This window comes from Mustela nivalis (assembly GCF_964662115.1).
Source record: "Mustela nivalis genome assembly, chromosome: 13".
NCBI lineage: Eukaryota > Metazoa > Chordata > Mammalia > Carnivora > Mustelidae > Mustela > Mustela nivalis.
In genome coordinates this window covers 23305100-23321920 of record NC_139032.1, presented here as the reverse complement: position 1 = coordinate 23321920, position 16821 = coordinate 23305100, and the positions used below count along the sequence as shown (strand labels likewise).

Genomic DNA, 16821 nt, shown 5'->3' with positions numbered 1-16821 from the left:
AAAGAAAGAAAAGAAAAGAGAAAGAGGAAGAAAGGAAGGAAGGAAGGAAAAAAAGTTTTGGGGGAGATGCCTATGAATTTTAATTTTTCAACTAAGGTCTTTCCAAATTCCTATGAAGGTGAGAACAGCATGAAGGTTACACATGGATAGTCTGAAGACATTAACATTATGAAAAAACTATCCTCTTGGCAAACGTTGGTATGCCCAGCCAAGTTCAAATAATAAAGAAAAGTCATTCTTACAAATGAACTATTGAAAAAAAAATAAATATATAAATAAAATGTTTTTTAAAAATGAACTGTTGAATTCCATGAAATAGCTAACTGGCTCAATCCCTCAGAAAAATTCCCATTTTGTGTGAATTTTTCCATGTTTCATTCACTTCATCTTACGTCATATGAGCACTGTCTAGACACTAAATGATCTAAAAATCACTCAGAATGTGTTAAATAGTTAAATAAAATTAATTACAAAGTTGAATTAGAGTATGAATGAGTGGAGAGCTCTTGGTCATGAGTGAGGTGCAAAGCCTGGGATGCCTGGTCATTGAGCACCCTGCCCCCCTCAGTCGATCTATGTTACTGTGTCATGTTCAAATGTTCAAATATAGTGTAGGATTAACCAAATGGAGCAAGGAAAGGGGACATCAGGACTATGGTTCTTCAGACTGGTCTTAGGAAGTACATATTTCCCTAAGTTGCCGTTAATAGAAAAACTATCTGATATTATTATTAGAACTATGCTGACCTCACAAAGAAGCAGATAGGAGAAGGCTCGCTGTGATTTTGTGCATTGTTTTGGAACCCTTACAGCTCCTCTGGGCAGGGTTACTGCCATTCATTCATTCTACAGGGAAAATCCTGAAATATAATTAGGAATATATGATGAAAGTAAATGAAGATAGTTATCTTCATTCATCTTGATTTCAATTTTTATTCAATTTCATGATTTGAAATCAGGAGATCATTTGCCTTCAAACTCTGGTGTAGGACCAACTTCTTCTTAAGATTTCAAAGTGGTGAAGTTTGCACAGGCAGGGGAGAAAGATGTAAGACCCTTTATAAAGTCCCTTCTTTTGTAGTCATTCTCCTGCCACGCTGGATCTGAGTATTCATTTTCCGAAGATGACTCATTATCAAGATGATACCCAGTTTCCCAGTCTCCACTTGGTTTTGTAATCATTTTACAAGGGAGGCTTGAGACTAGACACTTGCCTCTCTCTGCTGCCTATTGAGTTTCTTTTAGACAGAACCCCACAGATTTCAAACAAGTGCCGAGCATGGAGCAAAGTCAATGAATCAGGACACGATGAGTCTCTGGCCTTCTAAGTGATCCTAAAAGGACCGATTGAAGTCAATAGGCTCACCATGGAAATCAAAAAGAAGTCTGTGAATGCATATAAAAGTGAGAGTTATTTTCTTTAAAGTGAACTTCACTAGCATTCCCCAGTGACTCAAGTGCTGTTGGTAGCCCTGAGGTTTCCTGATACTGCCACAGATTGGTAATATACATGAAAATAATGGCAATCCGAATAGACATTTTTCCAAAGAAGACATAGAGATGGCCAAGAGGTACATGAAAAGATGCTCAATATCATCAATCATCAGGGAAATGCAAATCAAAACCATAAGGAGATAACACCTTACATCTGGCAGAATGGCTAGTATCAAAAAGACAAGAAATAACAAGTGTTGGCGAGGATGCAGAGAAAAGAGAACCTTTGTGTGCACTGTTGGTGGGAATATAAATTGTTTCAGCCACTATGGGAAACAGTATGGAGTTTTCTCAAAAAATTAAAAATAGAACTAAATCTTGCCATTGTGACAATATGGACCAAAAGAGCATTTTGTTAAGTGAAATAAGTCAGAAATAAGAGCATTTTGTTAAGTGAAATGAGTTAGAAATACTGTATGATCTCTTTTAAGTGTGGAATTTATAACAAAGAAAACAAGGTCATAGATCCAGAGAAAAGAAGAGATCAGAGCTTGCCAGAGGCAGGGGAAAGGGGATTAGAGAAATGGGTGAACTGGGTTTTTTGTTTCATTTTAGTTTAAATAGATTACATTTTAAAAATAGAGATAAAAATAATGTGGATGCCCAAATTAGATTGCACCAGTGTGATATCATTTTAAATAATTAGAGAAGTTACCACACATTCATTAAACCAACAATTTTGTTTAACACTTGAACAAGTTTTATATCTGGATTGAACCCAACTTTGCAACAGCACCAACGATCTCTGTTAACTGCACATAAACAAAAGTGATAAACAACTGAACTTCTGCTATTGAAATTCAAGACACAGGAATCACCAGACATGCTGGAGGAAATGAAGATATTCTGAAAGGCCTAGTTTTACACTGATGAGGAATGAAACCACACACCATCAAGGCTTGGAGGTTTTCGTGGAAATAAGGAATTAGGGTGTACTGAGTATCAGCTTGGAAAATGTTGGCGATATTGTTGGGGCATAAGAGCGAGACAGCTTCTATGCAGAATTTGCAAAGGAATCTCTTGGGAGGAACAGCAACAAGTAAACACTTGGGGTTTTAATTAAATTATTAACAAGTAAGCCTCAGTTTGCAAGTTCATTAATAATAATGCATCTGGGATTCCAGTGTTGATGTAATCAAGCCCAACTTATTGCTAGGAAGTGGGGGGTCAAGGAGATCACCAGGGATTCATGGCCTCCCCTTTTCCTATTCAGTTATATTATTTTATCGAAACAGAGGTTGTTCTCCAGTGATAGACATTTAGGACATTTGCTGATGGAATGAATACATATCATCATAGCATTGCTGTACTAATGATACTTGGCATTGAGTTTAATAAAGGTGACTGGATAATAGGTGCTTTCTGATGAGGTGATGGCTTTTAGAAATCAAGCTAAATGTGCTGAGGCTGGTTTGTAGCCTTTTTCTAGTAACTTCAGAGCTGGCAAGAGAACGACAGCCATTTATCATTTCAATCTTATTTGAATGTTGCTTCTCAAGTTTGTTTTCTCCACAGCTTATCTCTCTGGAATAGTGCTGACTATCTTACTTTGGGCTCCATCAGAAGCAGATCTTGAGGCAAGGATAGGAATACACACTGATTATTTGAAAGACAATCCCAAATAGGGTTGCTAGATATGGCAAATAAACATGCAGTAACTCAGCTAAATTTGAAGTTCAAATAAATAACAAAAAATTGTTTTAGTATAAGTTGTGCCCCATGCAAAATTTGGAATATAATTACACTAAAAAATATTCTTTATATGAAATTCAAATATAGATGGGCATCTTGCATTTGAGGAGGCAACACGATCCCAGGAAGCTAAGGAGGGGGGAACACAAGACAAACAAGGAAAAGACCAATGCAGAATGCATTAATGAGCCGGCGTGGACAACTATAGCTCACCTCTAGGGACTCTGGGAAACTGTAGAGAACATAGCTTAGAGTTGTACTATCTGGGGGCAAAGGAACATGGACGTGTATTCACTGTCTTTTTCCATTATTTGTTAAGTGTTGGTCCTGGGGCATAAGCCCTCTCCTGCCCATTCTATTTGCCCTGCAGTCATAGAATTCCTTGGCAGGGAGTTGCAAGTACTTGCAGTAAGAAAGTCTATGGCAAGTATTAGAACCTTAAGTACCAAGGGATATTGATAAAACCTTAAGTACCAAGGGGTATTGATAAAGCCCGAGTGTCTTATTTGGTGACTTTGGGCAAGTCATGGCACCTCTTTGTGTCTAAATCCTTCGCTCTTCACCTTTCTTCCCAGAAGCTCTCTCCTGAGGATAGTGAGTTATTGACACCTTCTCTAGGAGAAGCTGCTCACTTTCCCAGCCTGGGGGCAGATGTGGTTGGTGTTTATCTGTTCCCCATGCTATAACTACCCCAAGATCTTTTAAAAACTCTGCTTCTATGAAATGCCCACTATCCTGTTTTCAGTTCGTTAGTGAGCCTAACACATGGTTCAGAGTCTGCCATCATTTCTCATATCCTAACATCCTCCTATGCAGCTCCCACACCAGCATGAATGCTCTCTTGCCACCCAGGGCTTCTACTCCAGAGAATTTTACCATTACTTCACTTCAGCCACCTGTTCTTTAGAAACACACTACACTGTGTCATCATCTGGAAGTGCTCCCCCAAGGGTTGGCCCCTACTTTATCATTGAACCCTCTTAATGAGTCACTATTGAGATTGGTTTTTTGACCCCACTGAGACTCCTAATACCTTGAACCTCTCTATCAGCTTCCTCCAGAGTTACTGCTTTTCCTATTCAAGTGAGACTAGATGGTTTATGTTTTCAAACTCACTCTTTGCCCGTGATTATTCTAACACTCCAGCCTAACAAAACCATTGCCCTCAGTTATCCATCTCACCATTTCCTCTACATCTATACCTGATCAATGGAGTCCTGCTGGTTGATATCACAGAACTATGGGAAATGATGTCTCTAAAAAGTCATGAACTCATCTTAACTGGACTCTCAATGCTGTTGGCAATCCTATTATATTCCTTACTTTTCTCAAACCTTCTATCTCACTTGCACAATTCTCCCTGCCTGTATTATCCCATCCTGATTTGTCTTCCTCATTCCTTCCCCTACACCAAGAATGTGATTGTACCCCATCTTGTTCCACAAAGAAAATCACAAATGGAATCCTGGCAGATTCTTGCCATTTTCCACATTCATCTTTTTCTTCTTTTCTTTTGATATAGTGAAAAATAGGTCATGTATTTCTTGCTTCTTATTGCATCAGTCTCCCCATCACACCTTCCAGCTTTGGTCATTTCCTCCGGGAAGTCTAGTCTGTTCTCTGCTCCCACCCCACCTCCAGCAGGGTTAGATGTCCTGTCCATGTCCTCCCATGTAACGCTGCACTAACTCCTAGCTTTGCACCGAGAACACTATCCCTAGCCATAAGCTCCAGGGACAAAAGAAATAATAGGTCTGACTGGTTCATAGTTTCTCCCATTACTATTCAAAAAATTTCTGCTGAATAAGTGAATTAAAAAGAGATTTGAAAAATTAATTGGCTTTGTATAAGTTTCCTATGCTACTTAGAGATGGCCATTTTTGTTTTCAAGCATTAGATTTCAATAAGACCTGTTGAATCTACAGAGATCATGTATACTGCAGGTATACATTTTTAAGTGACCTGAAATGAATGCTCAAGTCAATCAGTTTACTCAATAAAATGGCCAATTAACAGAAACAGAGCCTGTTTATTTGATGAATTCGAAAGGTTAATTTAGTCAGAATGAAGAGATCCTGTAGCCCAATGTAGACTTACTGTGTGTTAGGCCTCAGGGGTGACTACCGTGCTCTAGCAGTGAAAAGACGAAGAAATTCTCATTGAAGAAGGAATGCAACTATTGGCATAAGCACCAATATCCTATCATCTTTACCCACTGAATTTTCCTATCAGTCTAATAAAAAATAGAAGTTGCTATTAAGTATGTGGGTACCTTGTTATTCCTTAGCATGCATATATATATATATATATATATATATATATATATATATATATATATTTTTTTTTAAGATTTTATTTATTTACTTATTTATCTATCTATTTATTCGTCCAAAAGAGAGAGAGAGAGCACAAGCAGAGCAGCAAGCAGAGGGTAAAGCAGGCTCCCCATAAAGTCTTTCATCAGGCTTCTTTAGCCTGATGCAGGACATGGTCCCAGGACCCTGGCATCACGACCTGAGCCAAGGGCAGAAACTTAATAGACTGAGCCACCCAGGCACCCCTAGTGTACATATATTTCAAAATGAAAAATTAGTTTCTTGACTATCACCTTGTTCATTTTATGCAAGAGATCTCATTAAAGAATCCTAATACATCTACAATTTCCGCTTCTAATTTCAGCCAAAGAATATGGGTTTTTCTAACCTTGTTGAGAATATAGATAGGATTTTAGTCTTCAGGCATCCAGAAGAAATAGCATATTTTGGTATTTCTTTCTCTCACTGAATGAATTCATTCACAATTTCTCTGAGAAATTCCCGTCCTAAACCATCAGTTAAAGCCCAGAAGTTCATTTTGTGGAGTACCCTATAATTTCATTAGCAGTTATAAATCTCATAATTGATGATATCTTAACATAGCACAAAACACATATTAGTTCCCAAATTGCCAAGGTCAAAAGGATTTGGGTAAGAGTAAAATATTTCAGTATCTAAGACCAAATATAAAGTCAAAATACACTTAATACATCCTACAGGAAAATTCTGGCATTTATCTCAATGGGTCTTCTGTATGATCAAAAGTTTACATGTGCTCATTCTTTCTGTTGATGTCATATAAAGCACTGCCATTATAATAACTTCTCAATAACTCATGCTAATGCTGGGAAAGTATGTACAATTTCAGAGAGAAAAAGAATTTCAAAGTATTTTATAAAAATTATTCAAAAACACCTTTATTCTCACTCACTTGTTCAAGAAACTATGTATTCTTCTCTTGCTCCTCCCCCTTTCACCTCATCTTTTCCTATCTTTCCATCTTAAATCCACCCTTTATACTTTGGAGCAAAATAAACAAGATCCCATAGGAAGCTCAGTGGCAAGATAGTATGATGTGCATTAATGTTATCCACTCAACAAAGCCACACTGTGTTGGAAAAAATATCTCAGGTCATAATAACCATGCAAAGCATGGGTAATAAAGAACTAATTCTATTTCTTTCTATTCTTCAACTTTATACCCTCAAAAAATTACACTCCCTCCAAAATATTGAGAAATTAAAAACATGTCAAACTATACTTACAATAGATATTTTTAAAAAGAGGGTGGATTCACATAAAGGAGGCAGAAAATCATTGTATTTAAGTGCTTGGGATAAGAAAGTCCGCACTGATTTTCACTCTGAGCTCCTTAGAAACTAGTACAAAAAGGGAAACCCAACGTGTCGTATAATTCTCATTATTTGCATTTAAATTTAAAGATGTTTAAGAGATATGTGGGCATAATTCCAAAAGAAACATATCCAGGATCATGGATTGTCACAGAAGGGACATTAGTGACGCAGTGGAAGATGCCTTCTCAAAACAATGGTGCGCCTTAACATTCTTTCATTTGATATACTTAGAATTTTCTTTTTCCAGTTTGAAGATTAGGGGAAAAAATGAAGTCATATTTGCAGCATAAGAAAGAAAAGGAGAGTGCAGGCTTCATTCTTAATTCCTTCTGCTGGACATTTCTCTGCTGCATGGTGGTCCAAAGCAATACAGACATAGCTCTTTATGGAACTATTGGGGATGCTATTTATCAGTTCAACACACTGTTTTTGTCCATAAAATTCCTAGAGACAGAGCTATCTTTATGAGCCATCACACAGTTTTAGTAGGACATTTGCGGCTGGACTAAGTCCATGTTTGGCTGCTTATGTTAAATTGTTGCTCCAAAATTGGGTGCGTTTCAATAGAGTTGGCATGGTACACACTTGTCCTTGCTATCACCAAGCCAATGGACCCAGACCTGTTTCTGCATATAGGGTGTCATACCCACCCCAACATTCACCCATAGTTAATGGCACTAAAGCTGGCTCAGTGAGAAAATGAGTACCTGAAGCGTTTGGCCACTGTACTCTAAATTCAGATGTTTTATAAACCAGTAAAACCTTTATTCAAAAGCAGTTTCCCACACAGAATATTTTTGTTTGGGTTTATTTTACCTTTTATTTTGCTTTTGGCTTTGAAGTTTAGGTTGGAATAGAGGCAGAAGTTCCAGGATGCCATGTGAAGGGCCAGGATAATGACGCCATGATAGCAACCAGAAAATAACTGAAAACTCAAGAGAGAATATTTTTAGCATATCTCCCATGATTTTTCAAATGCTGAAATGAGCCAGTCTTAACTCAAGTGACTGATGGAGGTATAAACCCTATTTTCTTGAGCATCTGCTCAATGGTTGCTGATGACCAGCCAGCCCCTAGGCTCTGCTCTGTCACCTCTTTGCAGCAGGTATCTTTTAAACTGCACCTTCAGATGTTTCCAGTTCACAAACATCCACTTCTGTCCATCTAATTAAGATCATGTCCAACTGGGGTCAAAGTCTACAACACCAGGCATACTCTTGTTTATGTAAAATGAGTCAGCCCCTTAAAAATGGAGGTAACAGAAAGAATTTCATATAAATAACAGATGATGTGACTTATTGAGAAGTAACAATGCCTCCCCTACTCACCTTCATTTATCAGCTCTCTGTATGACTCCAAAGTCTATACTTCAGCCCTAATCTTCCTTCAGCCGGCTAGTAGAGACTTCCTTCAATGTCTTGCTCCATGCCTGCACAACTCATCATTTCTCCTGGAAACCAGCTGATTCTCCTAATATTAGCATGCCCCCAGCCCCACACACACACCTGTTTTCTTCTTCTAGAACTAAATCAGATCCGGGTGAACTCACTTTCCATACTGCTTTCTGTAACTAGGAGTTGCACATGACCTTATCTCTACTGCAATTCTGGGGTAGGACAGTGCCTAACTAACAAACAAAGAAACATCTCAGCAACTTCCTGGTTGGAGCAAAAGTTTCCTCAGTTTCCAGCAGAACCGGAGAAATACATTTAGCCTCACTGACAACTTCATATTCTACTTTCATGCATATTCCAGTTCCCAAAGATCAAAACTATTACGTGACGAATCCTACCTTGCTCTTTTTTCTGTGATGATTACAACTATATATTTTTTAAAATTTAATTTTCACTTGTTTCTTTTCTTTCTTTTCTTGGAGCTTCTGCAGATTTGCAGACACCCTAAGAAAACCAGGGGCTCCAGTTAGTAGTGTCAGTGCTTTGTTAATTCTGTATATCCACACCTGACTGGAATCCCTTGCCAGACTCTTGTTTGCTGCTGCCAAGGCTGTGTTCTGGGTTATAATAACACGGTTTATTCCAGATTTCCTGGTTTGGGGAGGCTGCCCCTTTCCCTTCAGTGTCTGAGTCTTCTGGGGCCCCAGAAGTCTGCTCATTCCAAACTCATTCCTTGCTCAGATCTAAAGTGCCCAGGTTCACCTCAGTTTCTGACTATCTAGACCCTGGCTCATCCCTGACTGTGCACTCCTGAACCTTCTCAGGACTCTCTGTCCTTGGACCCCTCCTTTTTCCTCTCAGGGTCCTCTCTGATTCCCCTCTCTGATGACCACTACTGCCTGCTGCCTCCTGACATCCATGCTTTAACCCAGGAAGTCATATTTGACATTGTGCCTCCCTTGTCCAGAATCACTTGCACAATGCTTGTGGCTTCTCATATTATTGCCAGAAATCATTGTTCATATGCGAGGCTCTTGTTATAATTAATAGTGGCCTAATACAGGCCTGTATCAGTTCCTACTATTTTCTATACATCTAGGATACAATTACCAGATAAATCTGGGCAGCACTGTTTAATTTGTCATGTGTCTGTCTTTTCTCTCTAATTTCTGAATCATGGGACGCAGGTATCCTACTGTCACCTTGTAGGGGTGAGTATTAAATCATTATCCATTGATGGATGTTGAATGAATCAAATCCTTATTGAAAGTTGCTGGAAAAATAAATTGGAAACATAGGTATTGCAAGGGGCCTTGTTAAATATACTCTCACTAGTCTAATTGCATTTAATTAAGTCCTGTGGGGAATAATTGCCCTAAGGCCATGTCATCTAAGGTCAATGTGACTTATTTTAATCAGAACCTCTCATGGGGTGATGGAGCAATTATAAGCATTTGGACTTGCATCTATGACTTGGTTGTGGCACCGTTTTAATTTTGTTTCTGAAACCTCTGGATTCTAAAGTGTAGGAAGAGGACTTTCTAATTAGGCCAAATAATAGCCTGCTTACCTGCTTATCCAGATTTCCTCACAGCTTCTGTACCCTTGCTGTGGGCTTTCTTCTCAGAGGCCCCGCACTCATGTCATATGACATAAGAGCATGTGTCACCTGAGGAGACAAGATATGGGAAGAAACTGAAGGATAAAGTGATGTAGTGTTTTTAGTAAGTGCAATTTTGTTATTTTATCTAGAAATATAACGTAAATAGTTGTGTGGTATGTTTGACTCACCACTGTGGCATTATCCTCTGGGCATGTTAACCAAGAAGATAATAAATACAATAGATTAATTATTAGGTTTAGCTTTTTGGACACATATCTTTTTTTAAAATTAATTTATTTATTTTCAGCATAACAGTATTCATTATTTTTTCACCACACCCAGTGCTCCATGCAATCCGTGCCCTCTATAATACCCACCACCCCGACCTCCCACCCCGCCGCCACTTCAAACCCCTCAGATTGTTTTTCAGAGTCCATAGTCTCTCATGATTCACCTCCCCTTCCAATTTACCCCAACTCCCTTCTCCTCTCTAACAGTCCTTGTCCTCCATGCTATTTGTTATGCTCCACAAATAAGTGAAACTATATGATAAATGACTATCTCTGCTTGACAGTATTCTTCAAAGAGCTGGAGCAAATAATCCTAAAATTTGTATGGAATCAGATGAGACCCTGAATCACTAAAGAAATGTTGAAAAACAAAAATAAAACTGGGGGCATCACGTTACCTGATTTCAAGCTTTACTACAAAGCTGTGGTCACCCAAGACAGCATGGTACTGGCATAAAAACAGACACATAGACCAGTGGAACAGAGTAGAGAGCCAAGATATGGACCCTCAACTCTATGGTCAATTAATCTTCGACAAAACAGGAAAAAATATACAATGGGAAAAAGACAGTCTCTTCAATAACTGGTGCTGGGAAAACTGGGCAGCTATATGTAGAAGAATGAAACTCGACCATTCTCTTACACTGTACACAAAGATAAACTCAAAATGGATAAAAGACCTCAATGTGAGACAGGAATCCATCAGAATCCTAGAGGAGAACATAGGCAGTAATCTCTTCAATATCAGCCACAGCAAATTCTTTCAATGATATGTCTCCAAAGGCAAAGGAAACAAAAGCAAAAATAAACTTTTGGGACTTCATCAAAATCAAAAGCTTCTGCACAGCAAAGGAAACAGTCAAGAAAACAAAGAGGCAACCTACGGAATGGGAGAAGATATTTGCAAATGACAGTACAGACAAAAGGTTGATATCGAGGATCTATAATGAACTCCTCAAGCTCAACACACACAAAACGGACAATCATATCAAAAAATGGGCAGAAGATATGAACAGACACTTCTCCAATCAAGACATACAAATGGCTATCAGACTCATGAAAAAATGTTCATTATCGCTAGCCCTCAGGGAGATTCAAATTAAAACTACATTGAGATATCACCTTACACCAGTTAGAATGGCCAAAATTAGCAAGATAGGAAACAACATGTGTTGGAGGGGATGTGGAGAAAGGGGAACCCTCTTCCACTGTTGGTGGGAATGCAAGTTGGTGCAGCCTCTTTGGAGAACAGTGTGGAGATTCCTCAAGAAATTAAAAATAGAGCTTCCCTATGACCCTGCAATTGCACTCCTGGGTATTTACCCCAATGATACAGATGTAGTGAAAAGAAGGGCCATCTGTACCCCAATGTTTATAGCAGTAATGGCCACGGTCGCCAAACTGTAAAGAACCAAGATGCCCTTCAACGGATGAATGGATAAGGAAGATGTGGTCCATATACACTATGGAGTATTATGCCTCCATCAGAAAGGATGAATACCCAACTTTTGAAGCAACATGGATGGGACTAGAAGAGATTATGCTGAGTGAAATCAGTCAAACAGAGAGAGTCAATTATCATATAGTTTTACTTATTTGTGGAGCATAACAAATAGCATGGAGGACATGGGGAGTTAGAGAGGAGAAGGGAGTTGGGGTAAATTGGAAGGGGAGGTGAATCATGAGAGACTATGGACTCTCAAAAACAATCTGAGGGGTTTGAAGTGTTGGGAGGGTGGGAGGTCGGGGTACCAGGTGGTGGGTATTATAGAGGGCACGGATTTCATGGAGCACTGGGTGTGGTGAAAAAATAATGAATACTGTTATGCTGAAAATAAATAAACTAATTTTAAAAAAGAAAGTAAAAAATGACTGAGATAAATCCAAAGAACACAGCAGTCAGACTGAGGTAATCAGTTAAAAATGACAGTTTGGGCACCAAATTAAATAGACAGTAGCAGTCTAAACTGAACCAACTAGAAACCAATAGCCTATATTGATATAAGTAGCAAAGAAATTAATTAATTGATTGATGTGGAATGAGACACTTTGTTTTGGAATGGGGTATTTAATGAGAGTGTTTTAATTTTGACTGAGGAGAATGTGAACGTATATTACTAATATAATTAAAATTAATTACCAAGGGGCACCTGGGTGGCTCAGTGGGTTGAGCCCTCTGCCTTCGGCTCGGGTCATGATCCCAGGGTTTTGGGATAGAGCCCCGCGTCAGGCTCTCTGCTGAGCGGGGAGTCTACTTCCTCCTCTCTCTGTCTCTGCCCACCTGTCTGCCTACTTGTGATCTGTCTTTCAAATAAATAAATAAATAAATAAATAAATAAAAATCTTTAAAATTAATTACCAAAATATAGCTCATGACCTGAAGGATCTTATTATCTCTTTGGGGAATGTCCTATTACTATGAGAGTTTGAGGATTTCTCTGCACGGCATATTTTTCCAGCTTCTCCACGAAGTAGCTGACTAGCCACAATAAAGAGGTAAGAATGTAATGTGGCTCTTGTGTTTCTTGCTTGGATTTTCAGGTGCTACTGAAACTGGGACTGTATGGGGAAGGGGAGGTTAGAGATAAAGGAAGACAACAGGTTCAGTCTGTAAGATCTTATATTGAGGATGTTTAGCAAGCATTTGGTTTCATTGGCTTGACACTCAGAGGACAGTCTACTGCTGAATCAGCTAACCACATGACCACACAACTCATCTAAGGAAGCAGGAGAAAGAAAAAAGCATTTGGCCTAAGGCAGAATCTGGGGTTAATCAGACATAGGAAAAGCCTGATGCTGTTTGAAAAAGGAGGGTTTAGAAATAAGTACAATTACGACCAAATGTGGCAAGCAAAAATAGTAAAATTTCAGAAGTTAGAAACTAACCAAATGTCAACAAAAAGCAGTTGAATATTTCACCACTTAAAAGAATGTTATCATAAAAACATTAAAGTTTATAATAACTTAAAAATGTTTATGATAGTGCTTTTCAGTTAAAATATATATTATTTAAGCAGTATTAAAAGTAGACATAGTGGGGCACCTGGGTGGCTCAGTGGGTTAAAGCTTCTGCCTTCGGCTCAGGTCATGATCCCAAGGTCCTGGGACGGAGCCCCACATCCAGCTCTCTGCTTGGCAGGGAGCCTGCTTCCCTTCCTCTCTCTCTGCCTGCTCTCTGCCTGCTTGTGATCTCTGTCAAATAAATAAATTAATTCTTTTTAAAAGTAGATATAGTAAAATCTCTAAGAAGATGCATCAGAAAGTTAGCAGTAATTGTTCTGAAGGTGGGAATCTATGAAGTTTATTTTAGCTTCACATATCTTTCAAATTCACATTTAATACTTTCTAATAGTGGAAACAGTTGCAAATGGGATTCTCTTCCACCACTTACTATGATAAACATGGTGACACTTCCTAACACAGAACCAGGACACACAGAAGGCATGAATGCATCAATGCCCTCAACATAGGACAACTACCTGAGTGTTTCCGTCTAACCAAAGACACATAGTCCCGCCTGCTGGAGAGGTGCGCGTCCTGCTATCCTGGTTCAGGCAAGGCGTGACAAAGGGCTCTGCCTCTAGCCTGTCCATAATGCCTCGATGACCTATACCTGAGGCTCCCACAAACCATCCCTACTGAACTCACCGCTAGGTCCCCGTGGTTGAAGCTCTTGTTGGCTTGTTTGAAAACTGGCGAACTGCGAACATCCTTCCAGTTCCGGGTTCTGCAGCGAATCAGAAATGATGACTGTTAATTGAGTGTCTGAACTCACATCTTGACGTCTCACTGTCCCGACCAGTGCAGGCACTTGCAAGGCACTAGGCTCTCCGGGGGCCGGAAGTCTACGAGGTCACCACAGGCGCCCCAAACCCTTCAGTAACATCAACCCTTAACACGACTCTAAATGTTTCACTTCATTCCACGTCCCAGGGCCACCCCTGTCAGATATTATTATCTCTGCAAACAATAGATGAGATCTGAGCCAGGCTTCTTGTACAAGGGCAGGCAGCTGGTACAAGGTGAAGTCTTAACAGGGGTCCATATCGCCGCCCTATTCATTACTAGGATCACCTCAGCAAGTTCCATCCCAGTGACCTCCGCAAAGGGCGCTCGCGTGGCCCAGGCACGGCCCCACCCCCAAGCCTCAGCACGTTCTCTGAGGCGTTGAGCGGCCTCTAGTGCCAACAGCCAGGATGGAAAAGGCCAACTGTGGGAAGGGTCCTTCTGGGCAGAAGGGAAGGTCGTTCGGACACCCAGAAGTTCTCCGTCAAAATCTGACTTTGAGGCAAATCAAAACTCGACTTTCGGAAGTGATGGAGACAGGATCCAGAAGACCGAGGTGAAATGCTTAACAGTCAGACGGTACAGCACCGCCGCCATGAAGAAGCCAAAAGCCACAGCCTCCTCAGCCCCGCACGTAGATGGGCTCACTCTGGACATGGTCCGCCCCCGCGTATGCGTTGCCCTGAACGTTATCCCGCTCTTGGCACCGTTTGCCCTGGTTTGCCCTGGACATAGTGACCACCCCACGTGTGGCTCGACCTCAAAGTGGCCCGGTCCTGAGGGCGCCTACCTGGACGTGGCCTGCCCTGGAGCGAGGCTCACCCTGGGGTAATACCGCCCCTGGGTGTGGCTTTCCCGAGACGAAGCCCGCCCCTGGATGCAGTCCCCTCCTGGATGTGACCCACGGAAGGGTGCGGCTTCCCCTGTACGTAGCCACACCCCCAGTGCGACTTGCCCTGTGCGTGGCTCCGCCCCCAGAGAAGGCGGGTCAGGACCTGCCCTTCAAAATCCCTTCATTTACTGCCTCATCCATCTAGAAGTTTCTGAACTCTGCTGGCGTGCCAGACTGTATGTTCTCAGTTTTCGAGAAAAGTAGATGATTAAGCCAAATATTCAAACAGTGAAAAAAGTGTTGTAGGTTGGGAAGCAAGGACAGATCCCCGAGGAAAACCTTCCAGTATAATAGGAAGAAAAGAGAAAAGAAGGGATAGATGTTCACGTGTTGATTTTGTTACTCTTTGAAGTTTTTTAATGATGAAAAGTTCTGGTGACTTTTTATTCCCCTGCTGTGGTCCAGCACATACACTCAATGAGGGAGGAGACAGGAGAAATTGTAGAAAAGTGAAATCGTTTTGAACACTTAGGTAAGATAATTGACTAAATAACAATCATATGAGGTCGGTCAAGACAGGGAGCTTTGTTTCCTTCACTGGTGTGCCCCTAATGCTTCGAAGAATGCCTAGTGCACATTAAACACTGAAGGAACTAATGGGTGTTTTCACGGATTATTGAAGTTGACTAATACTATAGAACATTTATGGTGGCATTGACACAATTACTTGTGTTGATTATATCTTAGATGAGTCACCCCTTTATTAGAATACAGGTCTAAGAAAAGACACAACTGCCTTTTGCCTGGCATAACAGATGAAAGGCGAATGAAAAGCTGTCAAAAGTAGAGCTCTTAGATGAGGAGGAGCAGGGAGCTGGGGGGAATTGGAGGGGGAGACAAACCGTGAGAGACTGTGGACTCTGAGGAACTAACTGAGGGTTTTGGAGGGGAAGGCAGTGGGAGGTTGGGTGAGGCTGGTGGTGGGTATTGTGGAGGGCACGTATTGAATGGAGCACTGGGTGTGGTGCATAAACACAGAATTTTGTAACACCGAAAAGAAATTTTAAAAATAATTTTTTTTTTTAAAGTAGAGCTCTTTAGGTTTGGAATTGACGAACAATGAAGTTTTCCTTGAAGAGTGAGGAAATGAGACAAACCACTCTTAGATGGACAGGGAGATGTATAAAGTGTATTGTAGTTCCTAAGTTTAAGCTTAGCTGAAAGGAAGAAATTGGGTGGAATTGGAATGTCAGACTGTCTGTTCAGATGGCAAAAGTGTTCCTGGTGATAAGTTCTAGGATATGGCCATAACTAAACTGAAATGGAAGTAAAGGACTCAAGGATGAGAAGGGATGAACAGTGAGAGATCAGATTATTGGATACTCTATCCACCTGGATGTTGAGGGCTCTTCTTATCCCTAAGTCTCCTCAGAATAAGTGTTTCCTGCAACTCCAAGCTTTACTCATGGCAATACTCTGGACAAGAAAGCAGAAATGGGGCAGAGAGAAAGAGGTCTGGAGTAGATATCTGTTTTATTTTTGATACCTAGCATTCATTCACCTTCTGGAAACAGCCCCTTTATTGACCTCTAGGGAACTAACCCCATTCCTAGTCTCAGTCTACAGGAAGGTGGAGTTGTCTTTCCCTAACACTCCTATTTTAAGAATGCATCTATAACTCTGGCTTGGCCAAAACATGATTTTATGCTTTTGAAAAAAGTGATTGGTCAGGGATGGGCAAAACTGAGCCAAAAGTGGAGCCAATAAGGCACAGTGGGATTTTCTGTAAGGACTACTGAGAGACACAACTGTTATTAGCTACACTTAAAACTTGGAAGATACACTTAAAGCTACAAAACAGTCAGAAAGTGCTTCCAGAATGCCAAGAAATGGATAGAAAGTGAATCTTGAAGGCATCATTTGAGGCCCAGTATTAACCCTTGTACCTTAGGCCAGCCTTATTCCCAGACTTTTTCAGATACCTAAGTCAACAGATTTTCCTTTTTAAGTCAGTGAAGTTGTATTTCCCATCTTTTACATCCAAATAATTCTTCACAGTA

At 40.3% G+C, this 16821-nt stretch overlaps 1 long non-coding RNA gene and 1 pseudogene across 2 annotated transcripts in view; both read right to left on the bottom strand.

Annotated features, from left to right (window-relative positions):
- The window catches only part of LOC309846291 (spermatogenesis-associated protein 31D1-like), a 911407-nt pseudogene that overhangs the window by 887337 nt on the left and 7249 nt on the right, over window positions 1–16821 (bottom strand). The window lies entirely within an intron of this gene.
- LOC309846411 lies at window positions 13217–14893 on the bottom strand. The gene is made up of 3 exons (XR_014301926.1): window positions 14752–14893; window positions 13792–13870; window positions 13217–13335 (listed from the first exon to the last, which is right to left on the bottom strand). It is a non-coding gene; the product is annotated as an uncharacterized lncRNA (long non-coding RNA).